This window comes from Festucalex cinctus, chromosome 9 (genome assembly GCF_051991245.1).
Source record: "Festucalex cinctus isolate MCC-2025b chromosome 9, RoL_Fcin_1.0, whole genome shotgun sequence".
Classification (NCBI taxonomy): domain Eukaryota; kingdom Metazoa; phylum Chordata; class Actinopteri; order Syngnathiformes; family Syngnathidae; genus Festucalex; species Festucalex cinctus.
The window spans coordinates 23,844,934-23,862,272 of NC_135419.1; the positions used below are offsets into that span (position 1 = coordinate 23,844,934).

Sequence of the window (17,339 nt, forward strand, 5' to 3'; positions counted from 1 at the left end):
TTACAAAGAAATACGGTACACAGAAAGAGTTTTCAAAGGTTTAATAATATATCTTAGCTTTTCTTTCCAAACAGTGCTTGTGACTCGGCAGTAACATGTGCAGCAGCAATGGATGGATGGATGAAAGTGTGTAAGAAAATCTATTGCTATTGGCAAATATACATATGTCAAAGTGCAGTTGTATATACGAGCAGGATTACACATTTTTCTTTTATTGACCTATTGTATCAATAATGAAACAAGTGAAAAGATACAAATAATTAGGAGTAGGACTATAGGTTTTGAACTTCTTCCTACTCACTTTGAACATGTAAACGGTCACGAATGATTGTATAAGTTTCTTCTTTCTTTTCATTTTCTTTTAAATGTTTTTCTGCTACTTGTTTATGTTTACATGTTCAATAAAGTAACAAACAAACAAAATATCAAAAATATGTATGCTATGTTCACACTGCAGCCCAATTCTGATTTTTTGGAAACATGCTGCATTAAGTTGACATTTGTGGCAGCCGGGCAGACGGTTTATTGATTCCGTGAAACAATGAGGTGATGTCATCTTTAGTAGACATCTCGGGGTGTATTTCACAAAGCAGGTTTAGTGAGAAACCTGGGTCAAGAAACCGTGAAATGTGGGAAACTCTGCATTTTCCGTTTCAGAAAGGGAGGTAATTGAAACCAGAGGAAAACAAAGGTAACTCTAGCCTGTTTCATAAAAAGAGGTCCTTTAAGCTCTCGGTCAGTTACCATAGTAACATTGTCCATCAACCTAACCTGGTCGGTAGCAGGTTTTTCACAATGAACCTCGAGTTTTTCCCTGTACCTGCCTCCTTTCAGCAGGGCTGGACTGGCACAAAACAATCGGTCCTGGCATTTAGACTTAGACATGTTCAAATTCAACATATGATCGCGTTAAAATTTTCAGGTGAGAGGGGCAAAAAAAAAGCAACACGGAAGGAGAGGGTGGCGCCGCGCTCGGCTTCCCCGTTGCCATGGTGACTCCATGAATCGGGGCTCCATTGAGGCAGTCTTTTAAGTCTGGTAGTAAGTCCAGGTGCAACTAGTCAGCGTTGATATAACTCACTGGAATCAGCTGTATTGGAACTGAAAACGCAGAGTTTCCTATTTGAGGGTATGTGAACTCGTTCAGGTTTAATCTCACAGTTTGTTGAACCTGCTTTGTGAAATACACTCTCGAACTCACCATACCTCACGTCACCTCATTTCCCCCAAATATTTTTACCTTCTCCTATCTTACTACTCTGGCAATATAAGATGAAAAGACACAGACTTACATGCGGATTCATTTATCACTTGTGTTTGTCAATCTTTCACCCCGATTAACAATTAAAATGACATTTTGGGCAGCTTTCTTATCCCTTCAATTGAAAAAATGTTTGGGGATGATGAAATCATTTTCCAAGATGCCACAGAGCAAAAACTGTTAAAGCATTCCTTGGAGAAAGACGCATCCAGTCAATGTCATGGCCTGCGAATAGCCCAGATCTCAACCCAATTGAAAACCTGTGGTGGAAATTGAAAAAATTGGTCCACAGCAAGGCTCCGACCTGCAAAGATGATCTGGCAACTGCAATCAAAGAGAGTTGGCACCAGATTGATGAAGAATGCTGTTTGTCACTTATTAAGTCCATGCCTCAGAGACTGCAATATGTCATGAAAGCCAGAGGTGGTGCAACTAAACACTAGTCGTGTTTTGATTGTTTTTTTTCTTTGTCTGTTTTTCATGATTCCATATTTGTTTCATCAGAATGGAGTGATTCCATATTTATTCTACTGCACTTGCTCTATAAAAATAACATTTACTGACCACCACAATGTTTTTTCTTCATTTATTTTAGTGTTTCTGAAAGCCAAGATGTTGCACTTTAGAATGACCTTATGACTGTTTTATGCTTTTTATCCGAGTTTGATCTACACAATAAAACGTCTGAGTGAGTGCTCGTCCAAGACTGGTGATTCCATACTTTTTGCTAGGGGTTGTAGAAACAGGTATACATGAGTGAGAATTAAAAACAAGGCACAAGCTACTCCAGAATTTCCTTTTGGACCAATGAAGTGTCTATCGAATATTATTAAAAGATGCTTTTGCTTGATTTAGGCTGGTGAAAGAAATTTGAGATACTGGGGAACGTATGCTGTCTCAGTTGGATAACCAGGAGCTGAACTTTCAGGTCTATTTTATTGTTATGCTGTACATTGTGCAGTGTATTCAACATTTTTACACTTTATGGAATCTAACAAAATAAACATGGTGGTACATTTAATCACAATCAAATCACCTGTATAGCTGCGAGGCATAGGAGATATTCTGACCCATTGTGACCACCTGTCATTTGTATTTTTGTTTTCACAAAATGTTGCACTCTCAGGCGACAATCGCTGCCTCATGTTTCTTATATATCTGACCCTCCAATGTCCTGTTATTGTGCAGGTTTGCGTGCGGACTTGACAAGGAGAGGATGTAAGCAGGACACAGATGAGGGAGTTACAAAAGCGCTCTCTGGAGATAGTGGGAATTCATTTGGAAAGACGTGTGAGTGCGTGTGCATGCATAATCACTGTCAAGCACAAGTTTCTGGGGATTTTGGTGTAAAAGGTGGACGCACGCACAGACATATACGCACACATAGACACAAAATACTATCATGACTAAAACCTGAAATAAAATGAAGCATTTTCAAAGAAATGAAAATTAATCAAAACCTACAAAAAAATAGTAAACTCCTGGCAAGGACATCTGAAAGAATGATTGAACTCATATCAAGTAAATTGTTCACATTTATTTATTGAAAAACAAGCAATCAAAAACACAATCCTTATCTAAGAGCAGTAAAAAGAAAACATAGTTGAGAAATTGGTTTTATATATTTAAAAAAAAAAAAACTCATGTATTTACTGAAAAACAAGTACACCATGACTCAGTGGTAGAGTGGTCATCTCCCATCTGTCAGGTTGTGTGTTTGATCCTCACACCCTGGTGACCATGTCTAAGAGTACTCGAGCAAGAAGCTGAACGCTGATTTGCTCCCAGTGGACTGGGCAGCAGCTGACTACTGATAGGTGAATGTGAGGCATTGTTAAGCGCTTTGGGCACCATATAGTGTAGCTAAAGCGCTGTATAAAAACTGCCTGTTTACCGTTTTTACCGGTTATCAAAAACACAATCTTTCAGAAAAAAAATCTGAAAAAATAATTATTGCTTGTATAATGTATATATTAAAAAACCAAAACTTAAGGAATGATTGAAGTGCACTTTTCCGCAGCTGGGAGGGCACTTTCCGCCTAGTGTGCGAAGGGGCGTTCATGTGCCCGCTGTTTGTGTTCGGCCAGCCACAGGTCCATGGGTTTACTGCCCACGTAGTACAGTGTGCAAAATTGTGGTGTGTGTGTTGTGGGTTAGTGGGGGTGGGGTCTATCGCCTCCTTGGTGTCTGATGGATCATCGATTTGATGTGCACCGGCTCACTGGTCCCTGATGGCTGCTCTAGCTCCTCTGTTTGTGGCTCCTCGACAAATGTGTGTCGATCTAAAAGAGCCATTGGTTGGTCCACTAGTCAGAAGTATTCCCCAATGTAAAAAGCGTGGTCATCACTCAAGGTCCTCGACATGCCACACCGCCCCCCCGAATCCCCAGGCCGCGGCAGCACCAAGGCCACCCTCACACCACCCGAGCGGACACCGGTCGGCGAGCCGACCCAGACGCCCGGAACACCCCCACCCCAGCCCCGGCCCACACCCCCGAGCCCAAGGCCGCCGAATGAGGCCCGGCGGGTCCCCACAGCGCCCCACCGGTCCCCAGCCCCCCCCCCCCCACGACCCCCTGCACCCCACCCAAACCCGCCACGACCCAGGCCCCGCCACCCCCGGCCCCCAAACCCCCGAACACACCCCGACCCCCAACACCCAAACCCCCACCCCCCCATAACTCCACCCCCCCAAACAAGCCCCCACCCCCCCCCAACCACCGCCAACCCCCCCACGAACCCCGCCCCCCGCGAGCCCCCCCCCCACCCCCGGAAACCGGCACCGGGCAGCAGCGCAGAGAGGGAAGACGTGCCCACACCACCTCCAGCTGTGTGAAAGGAACACAGCGGCGGGAGGGGGGAAGCAGAGGAGGAAGCACCGGGGGAGGGGCGGAACACCAGAACACCGAGCCCGGTGGGAAGAGGCCTCGGTCGTCACACCAGCGTACGAGTGACACCTAACCCTGTTACTGAGTCCGCCAGCTCTCCGACTGGCGAGCTCTACCCTTACACCGTGAATGTGGCCCCACCCAGTGTATATACAAGTGTGTGCGTGTGGTGCATTAAAATTGGGAGCAGGTGAGTCGGAGCACAGGGAAAAAAATTCCCCTACTCCGATACACCCGCATCCCAAAAAAAAAATGAATATGTATATGTGTGGTGCATTAAAAAAGGAAATGGAGGGACAAAGTGGTGGGGCAGGGACACAGATGGGGGGACCACAGCTCTGCCAGGCACTGCAGTCTATGCCCCCTGATGGCTCCCCGCCCCAACTCACCCCTCCTCTTGGACATGAAGTGCATTAAAATTGGAGGGGAGTTGAAGGGTGAAGACGGTGTTTCCACCCTTCCCCACCCCACCAAGAAATGTGTTGTGTGCCCTATGTGTATATTTACAAAGTGTATAGTGCAAAACTAGTGAAGTGAGTAAGAGGAGCGACCAGCGGGGCCTCACCCAACCCGGCGGGTGGAGGTGGCACGCCCGCCCCCCAGCACCACGCACCCCCCACCCCACCCATCTGGCACCACGATAGGCGGACAGGGCCAGCGCAGCAGGGCTACTGGAGAGCCCACCGGCCACCGGAGCCCGCCCGGGGCGCGAGGAGTTCTACCGGAGCGGGGCAGTCCTCAAATCACCGCCCGGCCCCCGGAGCCCGACGCCCGGGCCGGGGAGGGAGCCCCAGGCCCAGGGAGAGGGAGGGGGCGGGGGGCAGACAGGGAAGGGGGGAGGGCGAAGCGGGGAGGAGACGACAAGAAGGCGAAAGGGCGGCTGCAGGGCAGGGGGGGCGACAATTCCCGATTTCGTACCCGATTATTTCCCACATTGTACATTTTCCATTTACTTCCACATCATTCATCCGATTCACATCATTCCAGCTTCAATATACTCCACCAATTCATGCCATGAGCTATTCCAGCATTTCAATTCCAAAATTCACACCTTACCCACAATTCTCGATTTAGCACCCGATTATTTCCCACATTCTACATTTTCCATTTACTTCCACATTATTGATCCGATTGACTTCATTCCAGCTTCAATATATTCCATTTCACACCATGAACTCTTCCAGCTGTTCAGTTCCAAAATTCACGTGTTACCCACAATTCTCGATTTCGCACCTGATTATTTCCCACATTCTACATTTTCCATTGACTTCAACATTATTTATCCGATTCACTTCATTCCTACTTCAATATATTCCACCATTTCATGCCATGATCTCTTCCAGCTTTTCAGTTACAAAATTCACGTGTTACCCACAATTCTCAATTTCGCACCCGATTATTTCCCACATTCTACATTTTCCATTTACTTCCACATTATTCATCCGATTGACTTCATTCCAACTTCAGTATATTCCAGCACTTCACGCCATGAGGCCTTCCAGCTTTTCAGTTCCAAAATTCACACCTTGCCCACAATTCCCGATTTTGTACCCGATTATTTCCCACATAAAACATTTTCCATTTACTTCCACATTATTCATCTGATTGACTTCATTCCAACTTCAGTATATTCCAGCACTTCACACCATGAGCTCTTCCAGCTTTTCAGTTCCAAAATTCACACCTTACCCACAATTCCCGATTTTGTACCTGAATATTTCCCACATTCTACATGGGCGATTCAACATTTCATATTTACTTCCACATTTTTCATCCGATTCACTTCATTCCAACTTCAATATATTCCACCAATTCATGCCATTAGCTCTTCCATCTTACCACCTAACTTACCACGCAGGGCAGCCATTTTCCAACTTACCATGCACGGCGGCCATGATAAGTTAGCATACTAATGCTAATGTTAGCTTAGCATGCTAATGTTAGCTTAGCACGCTACTGCTAATGCTAAGTTAGCATGTTAATGCTAATGTTAGCTTAGCATGCTAATGCTAGCTTAGCAAGCCAATGCTCATGCTAGATTAGAACGCTAATACTATATTAGCATGCTATTGCTAATGTTAGCTTAGCATGCTAATGCTAACTTAGTATACTAATGCAAATGTGACCTGATTTCAACAGAGTGACTATTACTCTATTGCTTAAATCTCCTTACACCAATGCGACTCGATTCTACCCTCCTTACTTCATTGCTTACTTAATTCTTCTCACTTTACTCCATTGCTTACCCGATTACTTGCTACTTCCTCCATTTCTTACTTGATTTCTTCATTGTTTTCTTGTTTCTTGCTGATTTATTTTTACTTTTGTGCTATTTGCCATCCTTCAACTGCCTCTAGATTTCTGGATGAATTCAAACCATTCCAACTTCAGCATGTTAAGCTCATTGCATGTCATTCAGTATCATTCTGTTGTATCGTCGTCCCGGGCTAGAGGCAGACGGCCGGACCGAGATTTACGTCCCGGCGGAGGCCGTCTGCACCCCCCCTCCGGGCCAACGCTCATGGGAGATATGTCGGGGAGGGGGGTGGGACGCGAAACGCGGGCGGCTGTCCTCTCCAAGAGTGATCGTATATTTTGCATCCCGGGTGTCGGAGGGTCTTCGCCTGTATTCGCTTTAAAGGAGAAGTTCAACAATTCAGCATCTAGAAGGAAAAAAGTAACAGAGTGCCGGGCCGAGATTCAAGCTGTAGACAAAGAGATTTATTTGACACAGACATACAAACAAGACATATATTCTGGCCAGAAGGGATTAGAAATCCGAAGAACAAACGGAATGCACTGGTTTATAAAGCCTGCAAAGTCCATCCCCCCAAACTTTTCCTTGGGCGTAACATCTTAAGGCAGCTAACGGTATTGGACAACTACAAAATGCAGTACTGGGTGCAGTGCTATTTTTTGACCATTGGGGGCACCGTTACTCCACGTAAACTTAGGCTCGCCACCTTTGGCCTAATTTAAAGCTGACCTCTGCATGAACTTCATGGTTACGCAAGCTCATGTGTACCTTCCTGCTCATAAATCTTGCGGACAAGACATTTTTATTGCTTGCAGCTGGTGTTTGGCTCACTCACTCACATGTAGCACGTGTAGCTCACGTGTTCGGAAAACCCCTATCTCACAGAATGCCTTCAAGGCCAGCCAGAGTGCACGTGAACGGAAAGCCCCGAAATATATCTACTAGGTCAGAAGAAAGGAAAATGTGTCAGAGCAGGTTTGGGTCAAACCAAGTGGCCTTGTACAGGGATGGGGGGCATGAATCTACATAGATAACTAAAATTATATACTTCATTCCTCCCTTTCATGATGTAAACACATCATGAACAATCAATGTCAAACACGGTCCCACCTATGTGTTAATCCCAGTACATATGCGTGCATCAAAGTTCAACAATTTCGAAAAAACTGGTAATTAAATGGGATCCACTGGTAAAACACACAGAGCATAGCTATTGTAGAATTTTCTTTTGAGGCAAAAACCTGAAAATGAGGCTAAAAATGTCCAGGTGTTGATGAGGTAGGAATGTTCAAAGTTCAACTGCGGCGATCGGTGGGGCAGTAAGGGAAGTGCTTTCAATTTTCTTAGGGCAGGGCTCATGCTGCCCCAATCATCAGTCAAAATATTCAGGCCCATTCTGTACAGTCCGGCTGATTATGATTTTGTGCTGCCCGGGGCTTATTGTGCCCCATAAGAACAGTGTATTGTGAAAATGTGGTTGGTGATATCTGATTGTATCAGAAGAAGGGATGTGTCAGAGCAGATTTTGGGTCAAGCCTTTTATAAGGGGACTGCTGGATGGGGCATCAGGTGAGTGATCCTGGTGGGGGTTTGGGGAAAGCTCATCTGGGGGCGTGGCATTTCTGGCGGTGGAGGGTCTGGTCGTGGTCAAAAAGGTGTGCCTGGTGGTGGTCCTGTAGACGTTTGCTGTTTGGCGGCTGCTCCTGGCTGGTTGGAGTTGAACACTTCTCAGCAGGAACTGGAGGTGATGACGGTGCAGGCGCTGAAGGGAGCGCTAGTTGAGGACCTCCGCACAGGGCTGCTGGTGGTTGCGCTGGAGGTGCCTGGGGCCCACGGCTGATTGCACCTGAGTCAGTTGAGGGCTCACAATTGGTATCACGGGCTGCTATTCGGGCCATTCAGCAGCTGCTATCACCAAGTCCCCTAGACAAAAACCAAACATGAGAACTTTTCCCAATCCGTTGAACTATGTAAAATTTTGAAAATTATATATATATATATATATATAAAAAAAAAAATCCTTACTTACATTCAATTCCCCCTTTTGACACATACGTCATGTGTCAACACAAACGATACCAGAAGACTCCTGGTACTCAGACTGGAACCAACTTACCGTCCACAGCCCGGGATCGGCACTCACGAAAACACAGAAACTTAACCTGAAAGCACTTACTTACTTATTACACCAAAAACACATTGCAACACAAACAAAACTACAATGGTAAATAGAAATCAAACCATAAGAAGTCATTTCAGACACAGATCAGATACACAAAGCTGGAAGGTGGTTCTTGAAGATCTCTGACCTGCAAGACCAGTCTAGCATAGGACAGCACAACATGTCGGAAAAACATTGATATCGCGATATTGGCCCATGCAATGTTTAATCTGGAATTTTACGCTTTGCAGAAATTCAACCAGTCAGACACCAACTAAAAAATGCAACAACCATCCAATAGTTGATAACTGAGAGGTAATTACCCTTAAATATATAATTAGTTCGCCTATTTTGGTGCATGAAAAGAATTCTTTTAATTCTTTCAATTCTTATATCAAATTATAAAAATGTCAGTTCTTCAGATACATGTTAAAATGCTATATTCAGCAGCCATATCGCATATCACGTTATTCCAATATCGTGCAGCCCTATTAACATCCATCATAAATAAATCAACTATCAATGACAAAAAAGCAATAAAACTGTAAGAAAATCGGGGTTAGGGAAAAAACTTCACAAATCAATCATGATGAGTCTGTTGTGCTGCAGGAAAAGGGGTTAAACAACAAAACAATATAAGTCACAGTCAGTCTGTCCCCGTCAGGTCTTCATAAAGTCAATAACACTCTTAACGTCATATAAAGTCGTAACAGCTCAGAAGTGGCACAATCATCCGAAGCCACATCATTAAAATTGGGCCTTCTCCATATGACTATTTTGTCAGTCAAATGGTGCCCTTAAATTGTCACGATCATAAACAATCCTATAATCAATATTAAAGTCAAATTTTCACTAATCCGCCATTATACTCAATTAGACTAGTCAGAAAATATACAGTTACGGGTGAGAGGCAATTACTCTCATATTGTGATCACAAACACCCTTACTTGTACTAATTATCATGGCCATATTGTGCATGCAATTGTTTCCTACTCCCATAGGCGCCTGCAGCTGCTTTCTTCTTCTCATTCTCACTCTTTTTTTTTTTTTTTTTTTATGTGAGTAAACAAACAAACAAACAAACAACACACTTCACAGACAAACAATCTCACAAATCACAACAGATACTCACATTCCAATACAGATAAGAATACACCCACATACAGGAGCTATAACCACAGAATTAAATCAGACATTTACACCCCACAGCTCCCCTTTCACTCATGAATATGAATACTATCCCAAATTTTTCAATATCAACCCTTTACTCATCTTCCCCACGAAGCTCTTGCAAACCTAACGTTTCACAAACTAAACTTATCCTAAGTTACTCTTTTCTAACTGTCGTCGTCACAGACTATGTAAAAAAAAAAATCAATTAATTTAAACAAAATGTTAACAAGGATAGCTCGAATACTCCAACTTCGTTTTCATCGTGTTTCTTCTCAGAATCACTAACAACATCAGATTTGTCCACTGTAGTGCCCTGCAATGCTGATTCAATATCATACTACTTCAGACATCTCTTTTACCACTATTTTTATCCAGTTACAAAATATTCACTCCAGTTTTAGTTTATTATGGTCCTCTTTTTATGCAACAATCTCTTCTAGCCAAATTATTTAACATATATCAAAAGTATACTCTACGACATTTATCTGACTATTTTACATATCTTCTTCTTTTAGCTTTTTCCTTTAGGGGCCGCTACAACGAATCAGTTGCCTCCATCTAACCCTGTTTTCTGCATCCTCTGCTCTCACGCCAACTACCTTCATATCCTCTTTAACTTCTTCCATTTGGTCTTCCTCTAAATCTCCTACCTGGCATTTAAAAGCTCATATCTTCCAATATATTCACTATTCCTCCTCTGGACATATCCAAACTATATATAAAATTCAAACATATTCAGGTGATTTGTTTAATCCTATGTGTCTTTTTTTTTTTTTTTTTTTTTTTTTTTTTTTTTTGGTTCTGTTTAGCAGTAGAAATCTTACTATATTTAATATATATAGATTTAAAAAGTTCACCTTCAAATTCTAACTATTTTAGCCATAAAGGTGTTAAAAGGGACTTATAACCTCAATCAATCAATTAAGTCTTTGCAATTTGACCTATTAATTTCAGCATATTTTTCGTCTAAGTTCTATAAGCTGCAAAATATTGCTATAGTTTATCTTACCCCATTAAATAGCTGCAATATATAAATATATTTAACACAGCTAAATCTGTATCTCCAATGTATGTCGGAATCACCACTATCATTAATTCCAAAAATTCCAATATTTTAACAGCTAAATCTAAATATAAAATTGAATTAAGCCTAAATAATATAAAAGTAGTCTCTCATAGTCTAAACGATACAGCCAAATTACCTAATTAAACCAATTTTTCTTAGTTATTACATCTCAATAAGCTACAAAAGAGTTACACGAATTTCAACACTTATATATCTTAACCATCCACATTTATTTTCTATTCATTCTAATAAATTGTCTTAAAATGATGATTGATTTGATCATTAAAAAAATTCCTTCAATATGGTAACACCATATAATCCATACCCACTTGTCTAATGCGTCCTCCCAGTGTCTCCCAACCATCGTTCAACAGTTTTGTCCTCTGAGCGTTCATGAGTGTGTCCATCCATGCTCGGGTTTTGTTTTGTCCAGCCAGTCCAGTTTTGTTCATCCAAGCTGCTCAGGATGTAACTGTAAGTCCTTTCAAAAACAGTTAATCACACATAACAGGTGTTCATCATTGTCCTGTGTGTGACGTTGTGCCCCCCTACACAACAAAAGTCCTCCTTTGTTCCAGAGTTTTTCCAGACTGGAGTCACTCTTCCATTGTTCCATTTATGAAGAGATTTGGTCGACACCAGGATTTGCATCTTTCAATGGCCAAGGACTTGTACAATGTTCACATATAGGGACAAAAATAAAAAAATTGTAGGCTTACTCTTACAATAAAACTTTTCATTATGGATGACCAAGATATACTTGTCATTAAATATTACATTATTATATATATATTTTTTTTTTAGCATTTCTAGTGCTGTAGGTTAAAGTGTGAACTAATTAAATAATCTCAAAAAATTATCAGATTTGTCACATTATGACAGATGTTTACGTCAAAGTTAGCGCATACGACATTTAAATAATAAACACAACTACATGCATTAACCGTAAAGCATTTAATATATATTTTGGTATAACTTTGACATTCAGATCATTTGTTTATGTCAAAACATTGGAGACATTTTTTCTCTTTTTCATTTATTATTTTGGATTTGTAAAAATAAATCACCGAATAAAAAAATAAGCATGTATAGTGGATCAAAAAATGTTGAAGACATCCTTATAACACGAGACTTTCAAAAATTAACACATAACGGGAGCTCTTCAAATTTGGCAGGCGGAAAAAATCTAATAAAAAAAAAAAAAACCTCCTTAATTAAGTGATAAATTGGGATCAATCCAAACTAAATTTAATCGACTTTATCAAAATATAATTGTTTGACAGCCCTAGTCATCTCCATCAAGTCTATCAATCTAATGCTATATTTTCTTTATATTATTTTCCCTGCTATTTAACTTAACCTCCTCTCAATTCATTTGGTTCAGCATCTATTATCCTTCAAAGCGACTCCTGTAAAATTCATCATTAATAATTTCTAAATATATACTCAAGCATAACCTATCATTTCTTTATGCAATGGCTATGTATATATTTATTTATTTTTTATGCCTTCTTAGTCCCCTCATATTTTTCAAGCTGCTATTATATACACTTACTCTTCTTATAAACTTCTACACACAGACTATTCCTTCCATAGCTTATATATATATTGGATTCAAACATCCTCGTTTCCCATCTCCCACTTCTGTACCATTCCTATCACCATCAACTCTGACCTTTCACACATACACACACATACACCTTCTGCTGTCCCCCTTCCCTCCGCCTTTCTCTCTCTCTCTCTCTCCGCCTCTCTGCCTCTCTTTCTTTCTCCGCCTCTCTCTCTCTCTCTCTTTCTTTCTTTCTCCGCCTCTCTCTCTCTCTCTCTCTCCGCCTCTCTCTCTCTCCGCCTCTGTCTCTCCGCCTCTCTCTCTCTCTCTCTCTCCGCCTCTCTCTCTGCCTCTCTCACTCTCCGCCTCTCTCTCTCTCTCTCTCTCTCTCTCCGCCTCTCTCTCTCTCTCCGCCTCTCTCTCTCTCTCTCTCTCTCTCTCACATCATATCATTCCTCACTTACGTTACAAATATTACTCTTAAGATTCCCCATTTTGGACCCTATCAATATCTAAAATTTAAAAGTACATGTTTTTTTTTTTTTTCACATCTTCAATTTATTTTATACAATCAAATTAAACCATTTGGACAATCATCTATCAAAAAGACTACCACAATGGACAAATCTTTGTTTCATTTTACTTAATTTCTACAAAGCCTCTCATAAATCTTCAAAACGGCATCCAACTAACATTTCACATTATTTATCTTTCCTTTCCTATAGCTGTCCTCTCTCCCTTTTATTTTCACTGTCAACATTTTTCTTTTGTTTACCGGATAAGCCTAGAATCAAAATTACACACCAACAGTCCACATCAGCGACTAATCCTCTTCCTCCTACCCACTCCCCAAAAACAGTTAGCCTACAAAAGAAAAGAAATTTAAATCAAAGGAACAAAAGCACAAACACAACAATTTAAACATCTCCATCCAACTTGCAACGCAACCCACAAAACAATTCACAATGTGATTCACAAATCTTTTTTCGACACTATTCCCACTAACACACCTTCCTTTCTTAACATGAACTGCTCAATACCAGCTACTCAGAAAAAACACGCTTCAGTCTTTCACCAACCTGGCTCACACACACACGCATCGACCTTTTAACCTCCTCGCCCCTCACCCCGTGCCATGCACACTGATCTCTCCCCTTTGCACACTTTCCCTCAATTTTGCTCAAACGCCATTATGCAACACTATGCAATTTACTTCCAACGATCAACTTTTTACTTGATTGTCCGTCCTGGACAATTCACCTTTTATACAAAAGTCAGCTGCCTGCCAGCGGTGCATGCTTTTTAAGCACAGACCAAAAGATACTACAACAATAGCTCATCTTGAACTAGCCTCGTCCTGAGGTGTTATAGTCAGAAATACAGCAATCTTAATGACCCAAACCTTCCTGGCTGGAGACACTGCTTAGACACGAAAAAAAATAAGGTCTTCCTCGACCTCCTGAATTACATCAATCCTTGGTGTAATCCTTACACACAATATACTCCTTAGCCTGCTCTGAGGCCGAAAAACATAGGGTCACCTTAACCCGATTATCACAGAGAGTCCACCTAGGACTCACAAATATAACAATACAACTTTTTCTGGCCACCCTTTGGCCTTTAACGTCCGCCTTGGACGACCGTTCTTGGGATTTTAGAACAATAAATAGCCCATCCTGGACCACCCCTTCTTGGGGGACACACAACTGCAACAACGTACATCCACCTGGATGACCCGTCCTGGGATTTTTAAAACAACACATCCAAAAAAAACGGTCCGTCATGGACTTTACCCTTTGCGTCCTGCAAACGATCCACACTATCGGCTCATCTTAAACAGTTTTATCTGTTCATCTTGAACAGAACATTCACACTGTCGACTTATCTTAAGCCGTGCTCGTAACAAGAGCATAAATTGCCCTCCCTGGGCACTGCGTCTAAAAAAAAAGTTTTTCCTAAACCCTTTTTATGACGGGAGACCTCTAACAACACGAAGACAAACAATATAGCCATTCATCCACTAAAGCTTTTAGACAAAATATGCATGCATTGTGTACATCTTAAATCCGGCCCTACACATTACAATCTTAATTTAATACAGTCAATGCATAACTCTAACTATTAAAATTTTATATATATATATATATTTTTTTTAAAATCTAATTATACTCATCTTTAATCCTGTTCTTTTCCGGTTCTTTTAAATCCTGGTCACGGGCACCAAAATGTTGTATCGTCGTCCCGGGCTAGAGGCAGACGGCCGGACCGAGATTTACGTCCCGGCGGAGGCCGTCTGCACCCCCCCTCCGGGCCAACGCTCATGGGAGATATGTCGGGGAGGGGGGTGGGACGCGAAACGCGGGCGGCTGTCCTCTCCAAGAGTGATCGTATATTTTGCATCCCGGGTGTCGGAGGGTCTTCGCCTGTATTCGCTTTAAAGGAGAAGTTCAACAATTCAGCATCTAGAAGGAAAAAAGTAACAGAGTGCCGGGCCGAGATTCAAGCTGTAGACAAAGAGATTTATTTGACACAGACATACAAACAAGACATATATTCTGGCCAGAAGGGATTAGAAATCCGAAGAACAAACGGAATGCACTGGTTTATAAAGCCTGCAAAGTCCATCCCCCCAAACTTTTCCTTGGGCGTAACATCTTAAGGCAGCTAACGGTATTGGACAACTACAAAATGCAGTACTGGGTGCAGTGCTATTTTTTGACCATTGGGGGCACCGTTACTCCACGTAAACTTAGGCTCGCCACCTTTGGCCTAATTTAAAGCTGACCTCTGCATGAACTTCATGGTTACGCAAGCTCATGTGTACCTTCCTGCTCATAAATCTTGCGGACAAGACATTTTTATTGCTTGCAGCTGGTGTTTGGCTCACTCACTCACATGTAGCACGTGTAGCTCACGTGTTCGGAAAACCCCTATCTCACAGAATGCCTTCAAGGCCAGCCAGAGTGCACGTGAACGGAAAGCCCCGAAATATATCTACTAGGTCAGAAGAAAGGAAAATGTGTCAGAGCAGGTTTGGGTCAAACCAAGTGGCCTTGTACAGGGATGGGGGGCATGAATCTACATAGATAACTAAAATTATATACTTCAATTCAACATCATTCAATATCATTGAACATCATTTAACATCATTCAACATCATTCAATATCATTCAACACCATTCAATATCATTCAATATCTTTCAATATCATTAATCATTCAACATTATTACAAATCATTCCACAGGTATCATTCAGCTCTCCAGCCTTCACACGCCATTTCTTAAGAAATTGCATTTCTAGTTCTTATTCTTATATTTTATTCCTCGCACTTTTTTGTCCAGTAATTCCCGCCATGAGCTCTTCCAGCTTTTCAGCTCCAAAATTCACAATTTCTGATTTCTTACCCGATTATTTCCCACATTCTACATTTTCCATTTACTTCCCCATTATTCATTCGATTCACGTCATTCCAGCTTCAATATATTGCAGCAATTCACGCCATGAGCTATTCCAGGTTTTTAAGTTCAAAATTCACACCTTACCCACAATTCCCGATTTGGTACCCGATTATTTCCCACATTCTACATTTTCGATTTACTTCCACATCATTCATCGGATTCACATCATTCCAGCTTCAATATATTCCAGCAATTCACGCCATGAGCTATTCCAGGTTTTTAAGTTCAAAATTCACACCTTACCCACAATTCCCGATTTGGTACCCGATTATTTCCCACATTCTACATTTTCGATTTACTTCCACATCATTCAACGGATTCACATCATTCCAGCTTCAATATATTCCAGCAATTCACGCCATGAGCTATTCCAGGTTTTTAAGTTCAAAATTCACACCTTACCCACAATTCCCGATTTGGTACCCGATTATTTCCCACATTCTACATTTTCGATTTACTTCCACATCATTCAACCGATTCACATCATTCCAGCTTCAATATATTCCACCAACTCACGCCATGAGCTCTTACAGCTTTTCAGTTCCAAAATTCACGCGTTACCCATAATTCTCGATTTCATACCCGATTGTTTCCCACATTCTACATTTTCCATTTACTTCCACATTATTCATCCGATTGACTTTATTCCAATTTGAATATATTCCATTTCACGCCATGAGCTCTTCCAGCTTTTCGGTTCCAAAATTCACGCATTACCCACAATTCTCGATTTCATACCCGATTATTTCCCACATTCTACATTTTCCATTTACTTCCACATTATTCACCTGATTGACTTTATTCCAATTTGAATATATTCCATTTCACGCGATGAGCTCTTCCAGCTTTTCGGTTCCAAAATTCACGCGTTACCCACAATTCTCGATTTCGCACCCGATTATTTCCCACATTCTACATGTTCTATTTACTTCCACATTATTCATCCGATTCACATCATTCCAGCTTCAATATATTCCAGCATTTCACTCCATGAGCTGTTCCAGCTTTTCAGGTTCCAAATTTACACCTTACCCACAATTCCCGATTTCGTACCCGATTATTTCCCACATTCTACATTTTCCATTTACTTCCACATTATTCAAACGATTCACATCATTCCAGCTTCAATATATTCCAGCAATTCACGCCATGAGGTCTTCCAGCTTTTCAGTTCCAAAATTCACGCGTTACCCACAATTCTCGATTTCATACCCGATTATTTCCCACATTCTACATTTTCCATTTACTTCCACATTATTCACCTGATTGACTTTATTCCAATTTGAATATATTCCATTTCACGCGATGAGCTCTTCCAGCTTTTCGGTTCCAAAATTCACGCGTTACCCACAATTCTCGATTTCGCACCCGATTATTTCCCACATTCTACATGTTCTATTTACTTCCACATTATTCATCCGATTCACATCATTCCAGCTTCAATATATTCCAGCATTTCACGCCATGAGCTGTTCCAGCTTTTCAGGTTAAAAATTCACACCTTACCCACAATTCCCGATTTCGTA

At 41.5% G+C, this 17,339-nt stretch overlaps 1 long non-coding RNA gene across 1 annotated transcript; it reads right to left on the reverse strand.

Annotated features, from left to right (window-relative positions):
• Positions 1 to 6,848: 6,848 nt before the first annotated feature.
• Positions 6,849 to 15,457, reverse strand: LOC144025996 (uncharacterized). The gene is made up of 2 exons (XR_013285018.1): positions 8,436 to 15,457; positions 6,849 to 8,329 (listed from the first exon to the last, which is right to left on the reverse strand). It is a non-coding gene; the product is annotated as an uncharacterized LOC144025996 (long non-coding RNA).
• Positions 15,458 to 17,339: the final 1,882 nt, after the last annotated feature.